Source organism: Bos grunniens, chromosome 7, assembly GCF_055505025.1.
Source record: "Bos grunniens cultivar Pamir isolate PY7600 chromosome 7, Bosgru_T2T1.0, whole genome shotgun sequence".
Classification (NCBI taxonomy): Eukaryota; Metazoa; Chordata; class Mammalia; order Artiodactyla; family Bovidae; genus Bos; species Bos grunniens.
In genome coordinates, this window is record NC_141171.1 from 97139974 (window position 1) to 97155711 (window position 15738).

At 39.6% G+C, this 15738-nt stretch overlaps 1 long non-coding RNA gene across 6 annotated transcripts in view; it reads left to right on the plus strand.

The window, feature by feature from the left end:
- Positions 1-10972: 10972 nt before the first annotated feature.
- LOC147370016 (uncharacterized) overlaps positions 10973-15738 on the plus strand; it is a 149441-nt gene continuing 144675 nt past the window's right edge. For 2 of the 6 annotated variants that reach the window (XR_015168628.1, XR_015168626.1), the window contains exon 1: positions 11088-11226. This is a non-coding gene — a long non-coding RNA (uncharacterized LOC147370016). Of the gene's footprint in view, positions 11227-15738 lie in introns of all 6 variants that reach the window. The other 4 variants (XR_015168627.1, XR_015168625.1, XR_015168630.1 and 1 more) reach the window with 3 other exon arrangements.

Genomic DNA, 15738 nt, shown 5'->3' on the forward strand with positions numbered 1-15738 from the left:
AGCCAACAGTAGTAGTGGGAAGTTTTGTAGAATATCTAGAATCCTGGATTTGTGGAGTGATGAAGTGACCCATCTGTCTCTAAAAGGGCAAGAAACTGATGGTAGAACATAATTTGTGAGGAGATATACATACTTCTTTGTAGCTGATACTGGTAAGATCATGAATATTCTTCAAAGTAGTAGTGATAAAGTATGAGAAAAAATAATCATGGGATTATATTGACATGTTAAGATATGTCAAGATATAAATTGTTAAGTTATGAAAGATAAAGAATAGAGGAGAAGCAAAGAAAATTTCCAGATTGCTAGCTGGGGGACAGATATTTAGCTGTTTTAACAATGAAGACAAATGATGAACTGTTAATTTTTATAAAAAATCTAAATCAAAGCTTTCCAGGAGAATCTGTTTTCATATAATTAATATGGAAATTGTGGCAAAGGATCTTTCTGTGGGTCAAAACTCACTCCTCTCTGCCACGTCTATGATCACATGACCTAGATGTGAAACTGAGCTGCCACTTAGTCTGATTCATTAAACGACATACTAAAAATAGCCACTGAGGTAGTAACGTGAAATCTTACCAATTGGCTGTTAATGGAGATCTAAAATCCCATTATCTGATTACTTTCATATATATTCTTTTCTGATAAAAATAGCTTATTCAGATCATAGGTAGCTCTTAATTGCCTTTAAAGGAACTCACTGAAAGAACTCATTTCTAGTGGAAACACAATAAAATTCTTTTAGCCTCAGTTCTAAGAAAATAAGAAAAAAATGGTTAAGTGACATTTCAAGCCAAGCTAATTTATTGAATTTTATGGACAATTTAGAAAATGTTATACCCATTGGATATATAAATATATCCAATATATAAATAAATCCCATTGGATTCACAATCTTAATAGGAATTCTGACCTGTTTGGTTTTTATGGGTCTCTATGCCCTGGAGAAGGAAATGGAAACCTACTCCAGTACACTTGCCTGGAAAATCCCATGGACGAAGGAGCCTGGTGGGCTGCAGTCCATGGGGTCGCCAAGAGTTGGACACGACTGAGCAACTTCATTTTCACTATGCCACATATATTATTCTATCACTTAAAATTTTTCTGAATTGCTAAGTTTTTCCAACTTTCTCACTCCAGGCTACTTACTTGCAGGTCTTCCTCTCTTGAGTATGCAGGTTTCACCTGTTATCTACTTATGAAAACTTCATTTCAATAAGAGATATAAGTCTTATTGTATGTTACAAATGAGTAAGAGGTAAATGGACATCTGACTGTCCTAAGCCTTGAAATCCTAAAACAATCAACTTTCTGAACTACAAAAAGTCTTTCAATTTCTTTACTCCTCATTCTATGCTCTTCTAATGAAACTAAGTTCATAAATGTGTCCATGGTTGATATTTTTCCCTGTGGATATTTCCACTTCAAAGACTTTTTGAAAGAATACTCAAAATATTGAAATATAATTCTTTGAAAGTGCCTGAAATGTAGAAATAATGAAAGAGATGAGAACTATCAAAATTACTACTGTATAAGTCAATCCTTTGGTCAGGCAGTCACATTTCCTGTGTTTACATTATCTCAGCCAGATCATCTGAAATTTACTATGAAACAGATAGTGAAATGATCAATTATGAATAAAAATCAAACAAAGAAAATACCTTTATTTAGAGTCAGTGGAAAAGCCTTCCTCAGTGATCAATGCAAAGAAATAGAGGAAAACAACAGAATGGGAAAGACTACACTAGGCAGCTCCTCAAGAAAATTAGAGATACCAAGGGACCATTGCATGCAAAGATGGGCTCAATAAAAGACAGAAATGGTACGGCCCTAACAGAAGCAGAAGATATTAAGAAGAAGTGGCAAGAATACACAGAAGAACTGTACAAAAAAGATTTTCATGACCCAGATAACCAAAATGGTGTGATAACTCACCTAGAGCCAGACATCCTGGAATGTGAAGGCAAGTGGGCCTTAGGAAGCATCACTAGGAACAAAGCTAGTGGAGGTGATGGAATTCCAGTTGAGCTATTTCAAATCTTGAAAGATGATGCTGTGAAAGTGCTTCACTCAATATGTCAACAAATTTGGAAAACTCAGCAGTGGCCACAGGACTGGAAATGGTCAGTTTTCATTTCAATCCCAAAGAAAGGCAATGCCAAAGAATGCTCAAACTACTGCACAATTGCACTCATCTCACATACTAGCAAGTTCAGTTCAATTCAGTCACTCAGTCATGTCTGGCTCTTTGCAACACCATGGAAATAAGCACTCCAGGCTTCCCTGTCCATCACCAACAGTATGAAGAGGCAAAAATATAGGACACTGAAAAGATGAACTCCCCCAGGCAGGTAGGTGCCTAATATGCTACTGGAGATCAGTGGAGAAATAACTCTAGAAAGAGTGAAAGATGGAACCAAAGTGGGGAAAACACACACACACACACACACACACACACACACACACACCCAGTTATGGATGTGACTAGTGATGGAAGTAAAATCTGATGCTGTAAAGAGCAATATTCCATAGGAACCTGGAATGCTAGGTCCGTGAATAAAGGCAAATTGAAGTGGTCAAACAGGAGATGGCAAGAGTGAACATTGACATTTTAGGAATCAGTGGACTAAAATGGACTGGAATGGGTGAGTTTAACTCAGATGACCATTGTGTCTACTACTGTGGGCAGGAATCCCTTAGAAGATAATGGAGTAGCCCTCATAGTCAACAAAAGACTCTGAAATTCAGTACTTGGATGCAATCTCAAAAACAATAGAATGATCTCTGTTCATTTCCAAGGCAAACCATTCAATATCATGGTAATGCAAGTGTATGCTCCTACCAGTAATAATGAAGAAGCTGAAGCTGAATGGTTCTTTGAAGACCTACAAAACCTTTTTGAACTAACACCCTAAAAGATAGTCTTTTCATTATACGGAACTGGAATGCAAAAGTAGACATTTAAAAAATACCTGGAGTAACAGGTAAATTTGGCCTTGGAGTACAGAATTTTGTAAGGCCTCCTCAGACAGCCACTTTGCTTTTTTGCATTTCTTTTCCATGGGGATGGTCTTGATCCCTGTCTCCTGTACAATGTCACGAACCTCTGACCATAGTTCATCAGGCACTCTATCTATCAGATCCAGTCACTTAAATCTATTTCTCACTTCCACTGTATAATCATCAGGGATTTGATTTAGGTCATACTCGAATGGTCTAGTGGTTTTTCCTACTTTCTTCAATTTCAGTCTAAATTTGGCAATAAGGAGTTCATGATCTGAGCCACAGTCAGCTCCTGGTCTTGTTTTTGTTGACTGTATAGAGCTTCTCCATCTTTGGCTGCAAAGAATATAATCAATCTGATTTCGGTGTTGACCATCTGATGATGTCCATGTGTAGAGTCTTCTCTTGTGTTGTTGGAAGAGGGTGTTTGCTATGACCAGTGCATTTTCTTGGCAAAACTCTATTAGTCTTTGCCCTGCTTCATTCCGTATTCCAAGGCCAAATTTGCCTGTTACTCCAGGTGTTTCTTGACTTCCTACTTTTGCCTTCCAGTCCCCTATAATGAAAAGGACATCTTTTTTGGGTGTTAGTTCTAAAAGGTCTTGTAGGTCTTCATAGAACCATTCAACTTCAGCTTCTTCAGTGTTACTGGTTGGGGCATAGACTTGGATTACTGTGATATTGAATGGTTTGCCTTGGAAATGAACAGAGATCATTCTGTCGTTTTTGAGATTGCATCCAAGTACTGAATTTCAGACTCTTTTGTTGACTATGATGGCTACTCCATTTCTTCTAGGGGATTCCTGCCCGCAGTAGTAGATATAATGGTCATCGGAGTTAAATTCACCCATTTCAGTCCATTTTAGTTTGCTGATTCCTAGAAAGTCAACGATGGTGTGATCACTGACCTAGAGCCAGACATCCTGGAATGTGAAGTCAAGTGGGTCTTAGAAAGCATCACTACGAACAAAGCTAGTGGAGGTGATGGAATTCCAGTTGAGCTATTTCAAATCCTGAAAGATGATGCTGTGAACGTGCTGCACTCAATATGCCAGCAAATTTGGAAAACTCAGCAGTGGCCACAGAACTGGAAAAGGTCAGTTTTCATTCCAATCGCAAAGAAAGGCAATGCCAAAGAATGCTCAAACTACTGCATAGTTGTACTCATCTCACACGCTAGTAAAGTAATGCTCAAAATTCTCCAAGCCAGGCTTCAGCGATATGTGAACTGTGAACTTCCTGATGTTCAAGCTGGTTTTAGAAAAAGCAGCGGAACCAGAGATCAAATTGCCAACATCCGTTGGATCATGGAAAAAGCAAGAGAGTTCCAGAAAAACATCTATTTCTGTTTTATTGACTATGCCAAAGCCTTTGACTGTGTGGATCACAATAAACTGTGGAAAATTCTGAAAGAGATGGGAATACCAGACCATCTGATCTGCCCCTTGAGAAACCTATATGTAGGTCAGGAAGCAACAGTTAGAACTGGACATGGAACAACAGACTGGTTCCAAATAGGAAAAGGAGTAGGTCATGGCTGTATATTGTCACCCTGCTTATTTAACTTATATGCAGAGTACATCATGAGAAACGCTGGGCTGGAAGAAGCACAAGCTGGAATAAAGATTGCTGGGAGAAATATCAATAACCTCAGATATACAGATGACACCACCCTTATGGCAGAAAGTGAAGAGAAACTAAAAAGCCTCTTGATGAAAGTGAAAATGGAGAGTGAAAAAGTTGGCTTAAAGCTCAACATTCAGAAAACAAAGATCATGGCATCCAGTCCCATCACTTCATGGGAAATAGATGGGAAACAGTGGAAACAATGTCCGACTTTATTTTTTTGGGCTCCAAAATCATTGCAGATGGTTACTGCAGCCATGAGATTAAAAGACACTTAATCCTTGGAAGGAAAGTTATGACCAACCTAGATAGCATATTCAAAAGCAGAGACATTACTTTGCCATCAAAGGTTCGTCTAGTCAAGGCTATGGTTTTTCCTGTGGTCATGTATGGATGTGAGAGTTGGACTATGAAGAAGGCTGAGCGCCAAAGAATTGATGCCTTTGAACTGTGGTGTTGGAGAAGATTCTTGAGAGTCCCTTGGACTGCAAGGAGATCCAACCAGTCCATTCTGAAGGAGATCAGCCCTAGGATTTCTTTGGAGGGAATGATGCTAAAGCTGAAACTCCAGTACTTTGGCCACCTCATGCGAAGAGTTGTCTCATTGGAAAAGACTCTGATGCTGGGAGGGATTGGGGGCAGGAGGAGAAGGGGACGACAGAGGATGAGATGGCTGGATGGCATCACTGACTCCATGGATATGAGTCTGAGTGAACTCCGGGAGTTGGTGATGGACAGGGAGGCCTGGCGTGCTGCAATTCATGGGGTCGCAGAGTCGGACTGGACTGAGCGACTGATCTGATCTGATCGTTTTGCCTTTTCATACTGTTCATGGGGTTCTCAAGGCAAGAATACTGAAGTGGTTTTCCATTCCCTTCTCTAGTGGACCACATTCTGTCAGCCCTCTCTACCATGACCTGCCCATCTTACAAATAGCTGTGAAAAGAAGGGGAGTGAAAAGCAAAGGAGAAAAGGAAAGATATAAGCATCTGAATGCAGAGTTCCAAAGAATAGCAAAGAGAGATAAGAAAGACTTCCTCAGTGATCAATGCAAAGAAATAGAGGAAAATAACAGAATGGGATAGACTAGAGATTTCTTCAAGAAAATCAGAGATACCAAAGGAACATTTCATGCAAAGATGAGCTCGATAAAGGATAGAAATGGTATGGACCTAACAGAAGCAGAAGATATTAAGAAGAGGTGGCAGGAATACACAGAAGAACTGTACAAAAAAGATCTTCAATACCCAGATAATCACCTAGAGCCAGACATCCTGGAATGTGAAGGCAAGTGGGCCTTAGGAAGCATCACTATGAACAAAGCTAGTGGAGGTGATGGAATTCTAGTTGACCTATTTCAAATCCTAAAAGATGATGCTATGAAAGTGCTGCACTCATATGTCAGCAAATTTGGAAAACTCAGCAGTGGCCACAGAATTGGAAAAGGTCAGTTTTCATTCCAATCCCAAAGAAAGGGAATGCCAAAAAATTCTCAAACTACTGCACAATCGCACACGCTTTCAAAGTAATGCTCAAAATTCTCCAAGCCAGGCTTCAACAGTACGTGAACTGTGAACTTGCAGATGTTCAAGCTGCATTTAGAAAAGGCAGAGGAACCAGAGATGAAATTGCAAACATCTGTTGGATCATCAAAAAAGCAAGAGAGTCCCAGATAAGCATCTGCTGCTTCTGCTGCTAAGTCGCTTCAGTCGTGTCCGACTCTGTGACCCCATTGGCTGCAGCCTACCAGGCTTCTCCGTCCATGGGATTCTCCAGGCAAGAACACAGGAGTGGGTTGCCATTTCCTTCTCCAATGCATGAAAGTGGAAAGTGAAAGTGAAGTCGCTCAGTCATGTCCAACTCTTACTGACTCCATGGACTGCAGCCTACCAGGCTCCTCCATCCATGGGATTTTCCAGGCAGCAATACTGGAGTGGGGTGCCATTGCCAGATAAACATCTACTTCTGCTTTATTGACTATGCTAAAGCCTTTGACTGTGTGGATCACAACAAACTGGGAAATTCTTAAACAGATGGAAATACCAGTCCACCTGACCTACCTCCTGAGAAATCTGTATGCAGGTCAGGAAGCAAGAGTTAGAACTGGACATGGAACAATAGACTAGTTCCAAATAGGGAAACAAGTACATCAAGGCTGTATATTGTCACCCTGATTATTTAACTTAAATGCAGAGTACATCATGAGAAACCCTGGGATGGATGAAGAACAAACTGGAATCAAGATTGTGGTCAGAAATATCAGTAATCTCAGATATGCAGATGACACTACCCTTAAGGCAGAAAGTGAAGAAGAACTAAAAAACCTCTTGATGAAAGTGAAAAAGAAGGGTGGAAAAGTTGGCTTAAAACTCAACATTTAAAAAACCAAGATCATACCATCTGATCCCATCACTTCATGGCAAGTAGATGGGGAAATAATAGAAACTTTGGCAGACTTTCCATTCTTGGGCTCCAAAATCACTGAATATGGTGACTATGGTCATGAAATTAAAAGATGCTTACTTCTTGGAAAAAAAGCTATGATCATCCTAGACAGCATATTAAAAAGCACAGACTTTACTTTGCCGACAAAGGTCCATCTAGTCAAGGCTATGGTTTTTCCAGTAGTCACGTATGGAAGTGAGACTTGGACCATAAAGAAAGCCTAGCCCCAAAGAATTGATGCTTTTGAACTGTGGTCTTGGAGAAGACTCTTGAGTGTCCCTTGGACTGCAAGGAGCTCAAGCCAGCAAATCATAAAGGAAGTCAGTCCTGAATATTTATTGGAAGGACTGATGCTAGTATTGGAGTTGAAACTCCAATACTTGGGCCGCCTGATGCAAAGAACTGACTCATTAGAAAAGACCCTGATACTGGGAAAGTTTTAAGGCAGGAGGAGAAGGGGAGGATAGAGGATGAGATGGTTGGATGACATCACCGACTCGATAAATATGAGTTTGAGCAAACTCCGGGAGTTGGTGATGCACAGGGAAACCTGGCGTGCTGCAGTCTGTGGGGTTGTAAAGAGTTGGACACTACTGAGTGACTGAACTGTACTGAGAGTCAGTAGGAGTATATGCATCTGTCTTTTGAATGCCATGCTATTGGAAAACAGAGGCAGTTGACAGTGTAACCTGGAAATAATAGCGGAGTTAGATGTGGATATAGAAAAAAAAAAAAAATGCACAGAAAGGATTTAACTTATACTGAGAGAAATAAAATATCAAGTGGCAATGTTTTATATTGTTCTACTAAAACAAAGCTCCCAATGTCCAACACAAACAATTCCACCCATGGAATCTCATTATCAATTAATCATGAGTATATAGTCACAAATGAAATTAGAAATAATATTTCTAGAAGTTATTTTACTTCCAAATCTGCATGGACATAGAAACCTTGGTCAAATTAACATGACCTATTGTAATTAGAACTCAGCCAAGTTAGGTTACTAAAGACAATTTATGAGATTGGAACCCTCTAAGAGCTGCATAACCTGATGAATCATTTCCACAATCTCATCTACAGTTCCAGGACTCTCATTATAATTCTAGTGATAAAAAAAACCTCATTAAACAGTTCTGAGGCTGATGGATATTTATCAAACTTTACTATTTGTATTATCATTTTACCATCTAGTAGCTGTGCTGATGAGACTCTAAGGGAGGACTGAAAAGTGAAAAGTCAGACACTCAGTCCTGTCTGACTCTTTGCAACCCTTTGGGCAGCCTGCCAGGTCTCTGTCCATGGAATTCTCCAGGCAAGAATACTGCATTGTAGGCAAATTCTTTACCATCTGAACCACCAGGGAAGCCCCTACCTACTATCAAAGAAAGACTCCAATTCATCTCTATCTTAAAGGAGTAATTTTTCTCCTTTAAAAAAAAATTGGCAGCGAGGGGAAGATTATTCTTTTCTTTCAATCCAAGAGGAACTTGAATCTCAAACTGTAAAAGAGTAAATAGGTGTCTTAACCACTTCTTTCCTAATTTAGGTCCCTTTGGCCACACTCCATTGGTTATGCCAATAGTCCCAATTTCAGGGTAAAAGAAAAGCTATATGTCTGGATTTATTTTTAACTATCCAGCTTGGTAAAGATATATTAAAACACAAATAAAAATCTTATTTCAATTAGTATCACAAAATTTATACCCACTATTTTCTGCTTCTCCTTTCCTTATTATTTTTTTATAGATTCAGAGAGAAGCTTATGGAACTGAAAATATACTTTTTAAAAATACATAATTTAATAGGTTTATTTAACTATGGTTTACATTTAGTAAAATTCATCTTTTTCAGGTGTGCAATTCTATGAGTTTTGACAGACTTATAGAGTTATGTGGCCACCACCACAGTCAAGCTATAGAATACAAACGTGGGCTATTTGTTTTATAAAGTTTTTAGAGAAGTAGTAAGTTGAGAAGGGATTGCATTGATGAAGTGGAGTAAGTCGATTAGAGTGAGCAAAACCATGAGAAAATAAGACATTGTACAAAGGGAAGAGGAAAGAGGTGGTTAAGAGAGAAAAGGAAAATAAAAGGTAAAGAAAGACTGAAATAAAGATAATGGGCTGCAAGAATGGCACTCAAGGGATCAAGGCTGGGGATTTGGACCCCGTGAAGGACATCCTGTACACATGGTCTCCTTACCACCCCTCTCATTTTTTCCTGTCTCCTCTATTTATCTTTTTCTCTTAATGAATCCTGCATGGTGGGACACAGCCTTAAAGCACTTATTTCTTTTATTGACCGTTTGATCCAATTAACACATGGAGTAGTAATTTTAAATATGATTCATAACTGTCTGTGGAGATTTAAAAAATTTGTATGATTTTTAAAATTTTAAGTATTTTTAATTGGAGGATTATTGTGTTGGTTGTATTCGTTGTGTTGTGTTGTGTTGGTTTCTGCCATACATCAACATGAATCAGCCGTAGGTATACATATGTTCCTTCCCTCCTGAACCCTTCTCCCTCCTCAAAAATCTGTATGATTAGACTCAACTCCCAAAGATCATGATTTAAAAGGGACCCCTTTTAAAAAGTTGAAGGAATACAGCAATTAGGTGTTGGAAAACAGAGTAAAATATTTTAGTATCAAGAATACTTAAAGACCGGAAGTGAGCATATTGTGAGTCGTCTTTCCTCCAAAATGCTAAGATGTACGTCCGCACAACGAAGACCCCTCCAGGCCAGCTGTTACTCCTGCCCCCACAGCGGAGGAGTCGGCTGGGACGGCCGCCAGGCAGCCACCAGAGCCTTTAACTCCTCTCCACTCTCCTTCTTCGCTTATATTAGAAGGTTTCTTTCCTTCCCCTTCTCACTCTTTAAATACATCTCACACAGACGGGCTGGTAACCATTTACATTCAGACTAAAACACATTGCTACTTAAAAGGCCAGAGTGAGACTTCTGGAAAGTTACACGGTGTGTTCATCTTTCCTTTCTTCGCGTGCCACTCAGTTTGTCTCAAAGTCTGTGTGTGGCATATTTTGGTCTAAAAGGTGTTTTCTTTTTACAACTTGTAGGGAGTCTGTGGATTGCAGGGAGCGAGCTCCGCCCATGGCAAAGGTCATGAGGAAGGAGGCTTGGCATACGCAAAGGCGGGATCAAGCCTCAGGAGTCTCCCTGGAAATTCTTGAGCATCTACCCCCAAAACCAGAGTCTGCCTACTTTCTGCTTTGTGCTTTCACCTACACCTCTGACTTTACGGGGGGCTGTCCCCCACTACCTCTCTCTGAAAAAAGAGTTAGCTTACAGCTCCAGTTAATAATTCCTGGGTGTGACAGTGTTTAACCTACAAACTCCTTTGGAAATCCTCTAGCCTGCCTGAATAGGTTTTTCTGGCCACATGTGATTGCTCAGAGCCTCCCAACTGTGAGAGGCAGGAGATGTTCTAAACTGTCTAAACACAGATTCCTTTGATTAGTTAAAAGATTGATTAGAAATTGTATTGGTGAAGGGTTTTTCACTTATTGGGCCAATGTTTGCTGCTAAGTCTCCATACTCCTTACCTACTGTGTCCTTGGCAGTGTATTGATTGATATAATGGGTGTATAGAAATGTAAGTAGTAGCCTCAATGTTTGTAACCTTGGACCCTTGAGTTAATTCTTTTCTTGATTGAGCCCACCTCACCTTTGCCCTATAGGAATGCAGCTTTGTCCAATGCTTTTTTGGAGGCTGGTGCCTGACTTTGGAATAATCACCTTTAGAGAAAGATAAGTTTCTTAAAATGTTAACAGGCCTCCTGGCCAGAAGATGATGTAATTCACCTGAACTTTTGCATATGATAAGTTTGAAAGCCTGGCTTCAATTAGGACCAGGAGCTGCTGTCCTTGCATGACTCCACCCCTTCCCCCATTATCCTCTATGCACAACTTAAGGTATAAAAACTACTTTGGAAAATAAAGTGCGGGCCTTGTTCACCAAAACTTGGTCTCCCCATGTCGCTCTCTCTCCCAAATTCTGGCTGAGTCTCCATCTGGAGCGCGGAACCCGCCATGCTTGCTAATTATGCCTGGGCTTCTAAGATCCGACCAGGGAGGCCTCAGTGTCTCCTCTCCTTCGGGAGAACAGAAGGACGCCTGCGGCCTACGTAAGTGGTGCAAACTTCTTGTCTTGAAATTTTATTGGTCTCCCACGTAAACCAAGCTACTCAGCCTCTTTTCTCCACTGAATTTTCCTACTGAGCTATCCTCATCCTATTACTCTTTATATCTTTGATAAAATATTTAAATAAATAGGTCGCCGACGCCATCCCCGCTTCGAATACCCTGGATCAGCCGGGGCTGGTCCCCGGCAGTGGATGAGAAACTAACCTTTACCACCCCTGACTTCTTCGGATGTCACTGCTGTCTGGGAAAAACCTAGGTGTTGTGCCTGCCCAAACAGTATTAGGTCCTCTCGCAGTGTTCTTAAAAAAATGAGGTTTGGCAACTCTGCTGCTGCTGCTAAGTCACTGGGCCCCCACTATTTGAAAGAGAACGACCAGGAAGGACTGAGAAGCAGCTGCATCCTTTACTGAGTCATGTAATCTCTACTTCCCAGGATAAACACCACTTGCTCTTGCCTTAATCCTAGCCTGGTGCTCTTGTTTACATTTCCTGTCTGGCCCCATGGGCATTGGTACCTGTGATCCCTGCCCTGAAGGAATTTTAGATCCCGTCAAACAGGTGTGGGAGCAGATTTAAGCATAGAACACTTACCTGGTGTTCAAAATCGTGTATGTGAATAGCTCTGAAGATAAACTTACATTTATCCATTTTGGTCCTTAGCATGGATTATATAGGCACTGAGGCTCACTGAACTGTTCTCATTCATTTATGTTCACTTTCCTATCCTGTTATCTTTTTTTTTTCTCCTCCTCTGCCCCTCATATCACAAAGCTGGGGATGCAGAGGTCTTGCCCCTTCCCACCCCCATAGTGCTAATGCTAGCTAATGGAAGCCCTCTATAGCTCGGTGACCCATGACTTTAAACAGGCCAGCAACTAGGTCGCCAGAACTCAGAATGAGTAGATGATTCCAAAGTATTCAAATGAGTATATGGAGGAGGGTACATAAAGGGAAGGATAGGGGTCCTACACAAAGTACACCTGATGGGAAAAAAGGTCAGGAGTCTATGACCCAATGTGTGTGTGTGCGTGCACACAAGTTATGGTATAAATACATGGAGTCAGGGAAAATTCGAAGTTTAAATAATGATCAAGGTGAAAAGAGAAAATGAGGCATTACTTTACTATACAAGGGAAATGTTCATCTCTGCCTTTTGAATAAGCTGCCACCTATTCTTAAATTCTTAAATTGTATCATTAAGTATGCTGCTGCTGCTAAGTCACTTCAGTCGTGTCCGACTCTGTGTGACCCCATAGACGGAAGCCCACCAGGCTCTCCTGCCCTTGGGATTCTCCAGGCAAGAACACTGGAGTGGGTTGCCATTTCCTTCTCCAAGGCATGAAAGTGAAGAGTGAAAGTGAAGTCGCTCAGTCGTGTCCGACTCAGCGACCCCATGGACTGCAGCCCACCAGGCTCCTCCATCCATGGGATTTTCCAGGCAAGAGTGCTGGAGTGGGGTGCCATTGCCTTCTCCAATCATTAAGTATAAGCACAGGTATAATTATTTATTGATTTAAACATAAATATCTCCCTGCATTGCCATTCTCAGAATTTGTTGCTTGTTTAATATAGTCATATACAAACCTTCATGAGCAGTTATCTACTTAAAACTATGTAGTAGCATAGCAGTAGGAATTTTGTTTCAGTTGTTCAGAGTATCCCCAGTGGTTCAGCTAGTTCTTGGCACATAATAAGATTACTTTTTTGAAATGGATGAATGGCTATTTATGTGTTTGTGAGAGACAGAGAGAAATCTCTGAGGATTTGGGTACAGAAATATGTTAATCTCTGTTATTACATAATTATTTTATTATTGAGTAAACTTGTGGAATAAAATGTATTCTAGTTTCTATGTATACTTTTTTTTAATATAAAGATTCAAATTGTTCAAGATTTTCACAATGATAATGTAATAGTGACCTAATGTTGAAATCATTTTTATGTCTTTGTCAGAGAGGGTTTGCATATGAGTTAGTGATTATTTAGTAAGTATTTGACTTCTTGAAAGATGTTAATTGGTGCAAAATGTGATCATATCTAGCACTCTTGAAAAGAAGCACTGTGCTGAATTCAAATCCTTGTCACTTGGTTGATATAAGTGTCAGAAATCTAGCCCTGTGGAATCTAACATCATAATTTGTGATATTTTTCATATTATCCTTGTGTTGAGACCTTGAAGTATTGGGAGGAGAAAAAGTAACATTGATTTTGACCATTCTGTCAGTGTGCTTCTAGATAAGCATGTGGAAAGGCGTGAGAGATAGATAAGATAACGGAAAAAATCAGAGAATTTGATGCAAATCCCCTAAAGTCTAAAAAAAAACCACAAAAAACAAAACACTTTTTTTTTTTTTTCTTTCTTATACCACCTACACTTCTGTACTAACATAACAGTGCCCTTGTTCCATCTCTGCCCTGGCTCCAGGAAAGGCTGGTTCACTCTGTTCTACGGGGCACATAGCCCTCCTGCACTCCCCAGTATCCAGGGCCCTGTGTGTGTGCTTATTTGCTCAGTTGTGTCCAAGTCTTTGCGACCCCATGGACTATAGCCCACCAGACCCCTCTGTCCATGCGGATTCTCCAAGCAAGAATACTCTTAAAAGGATTATGTATATCCTGAGAAGGCTAGTCCAGAATAATTCAAATGGAGCTTGGAAAAGTCTCAGGGCCCGTATAAGCAGACATTGATTAGCAAACTAGGAAGTCCGCACCACACAGCAACCATAAGCCAGCCAGAATGACTCTCTGCCCCTCTAATGACAGAATGTGCACACTCAGAGGCATCTGAGATGTCGAAGCAATGTTGTTTTGCTGAGACTGTTGCAAAGGCAACTGATATGCAAGATGGGGTAGAGCTGGGGCCCTCTCTCCTGGCCATGTGATCATTTCTAGTTAGTTGTTTTTTCCTTACCAGTCTCTGTCCTTTATCCCCTCCCTCACTTCCTCTACTTTCCTCTAACTTGTTAAATGTTATCTTTTCTAAAGTATAGATGACCTGGGCTTCTTTCATTTTTCAAGGCATTAGCTTTGTGTCCTGAGTTTTTCAGGGCTTGAAATTTTGAAACTCACAAACATTTGCTTCAGTGGTGATGTTCTGATTTAGCTTAAATTCAGTGCTATAATGTAAGCAGGGTGTAGGGATCACCATGGACTTCTAAGGAAATTCTGTTTACTTGATTTTGAACAATATAGTGCTTAATAAAAAGGTAAAGTCATTATGTGTGCTTAGTCACTCAGTCATGTCTGATTCTTTGCGACCCCATGGAATGTAGCCCACCAGGCCCCTCTGTCCATGGGGATTCTCCAGGTAAGAATACTGGAGTGGGTTGCCATGCCCTCTCCTCCAAAGGATCTTCCCAACCCAGGGATCAAACCCAGGCCTGCCAAATTGCAGATGGATTCTTTACCATCTGAGCCACTAGGAAAACCCAAAAAGGTCATTGTCAGTAAATTAATATTCAATTGTAATTATCAATTTAAAATTTAATCTATTAAGCAATTTAAATTGTAATAATTAGCTATATAAGTAATTTTGTAATAGTATTTTACACTTCAAATTATGCTTATTTACTTGGACAAGAATCATGTATCAACTTTAGGTTTGCTTTTACTTTAGTGAAAATTAATGTTATCTCTTTCCTTCTTTATACTATTGGAACAAATAGCAATACTGTATTCCTTATAGTATTGACATATGTATAAAAAAGGGGAGGGTATCCTTACAGAAAGGGAACTATAAAATTAATAGATACAAATACTAAAAACATCTTTGAATTAAAAGTGAATAAATAACAATGGATATCAGATGAATGACGAGAAGGGAAGGAGAAAAGACAAATGATTGGATAGAAGAGCATTAAAAATCAGAGCTTGAGCGATTCTAAAATAAGTTAGAAATAAACATGTATTTAACCACACATAGAGAAAAGAATACATAGTAAAACAATACTATGTTTTACCCAATGCTTGATGCATGTTAGAGACTTAGCAGATGTTTACTAAAGGAGAAAATAAAAGAAATACAGGCAGAAGAAAAAAAAACTGCATGAAATAAAAAGATCCATACTGTGACCTTTATATATTGCATCCAAAGACTTAAATCCTAATGAAATTTTGCCAAATATGTATTGTTTAGGCATGCCTTCAATGTTTGAAACACAGTTTGGTTCACGTGAAATAAAAGACTGTGCTTGTTTAACCATAGCTAAGTATTGACAATGTCTACTTTTGTGAGGAGAAAAATGTGCAATTTAATAAAGAAGGATATTTAAAAGTTTTTATAAAGTACATCATGAAGCAGTGTATCTGGTTACAGATGTTCAGATAAAGTATTTTCTCTGTTAATCATGATTTTAATAGGAAAACATTAAAATTAGTATTTTTTTCTAGGATATAAAGCTAGTGGATAGGGAATTTTAGGAAACGAAAAAGTCAGACTTATCAAAAAGTTGTCATAAATGTCCAGCCATTAAGAAATAGCTATGCAAATAATG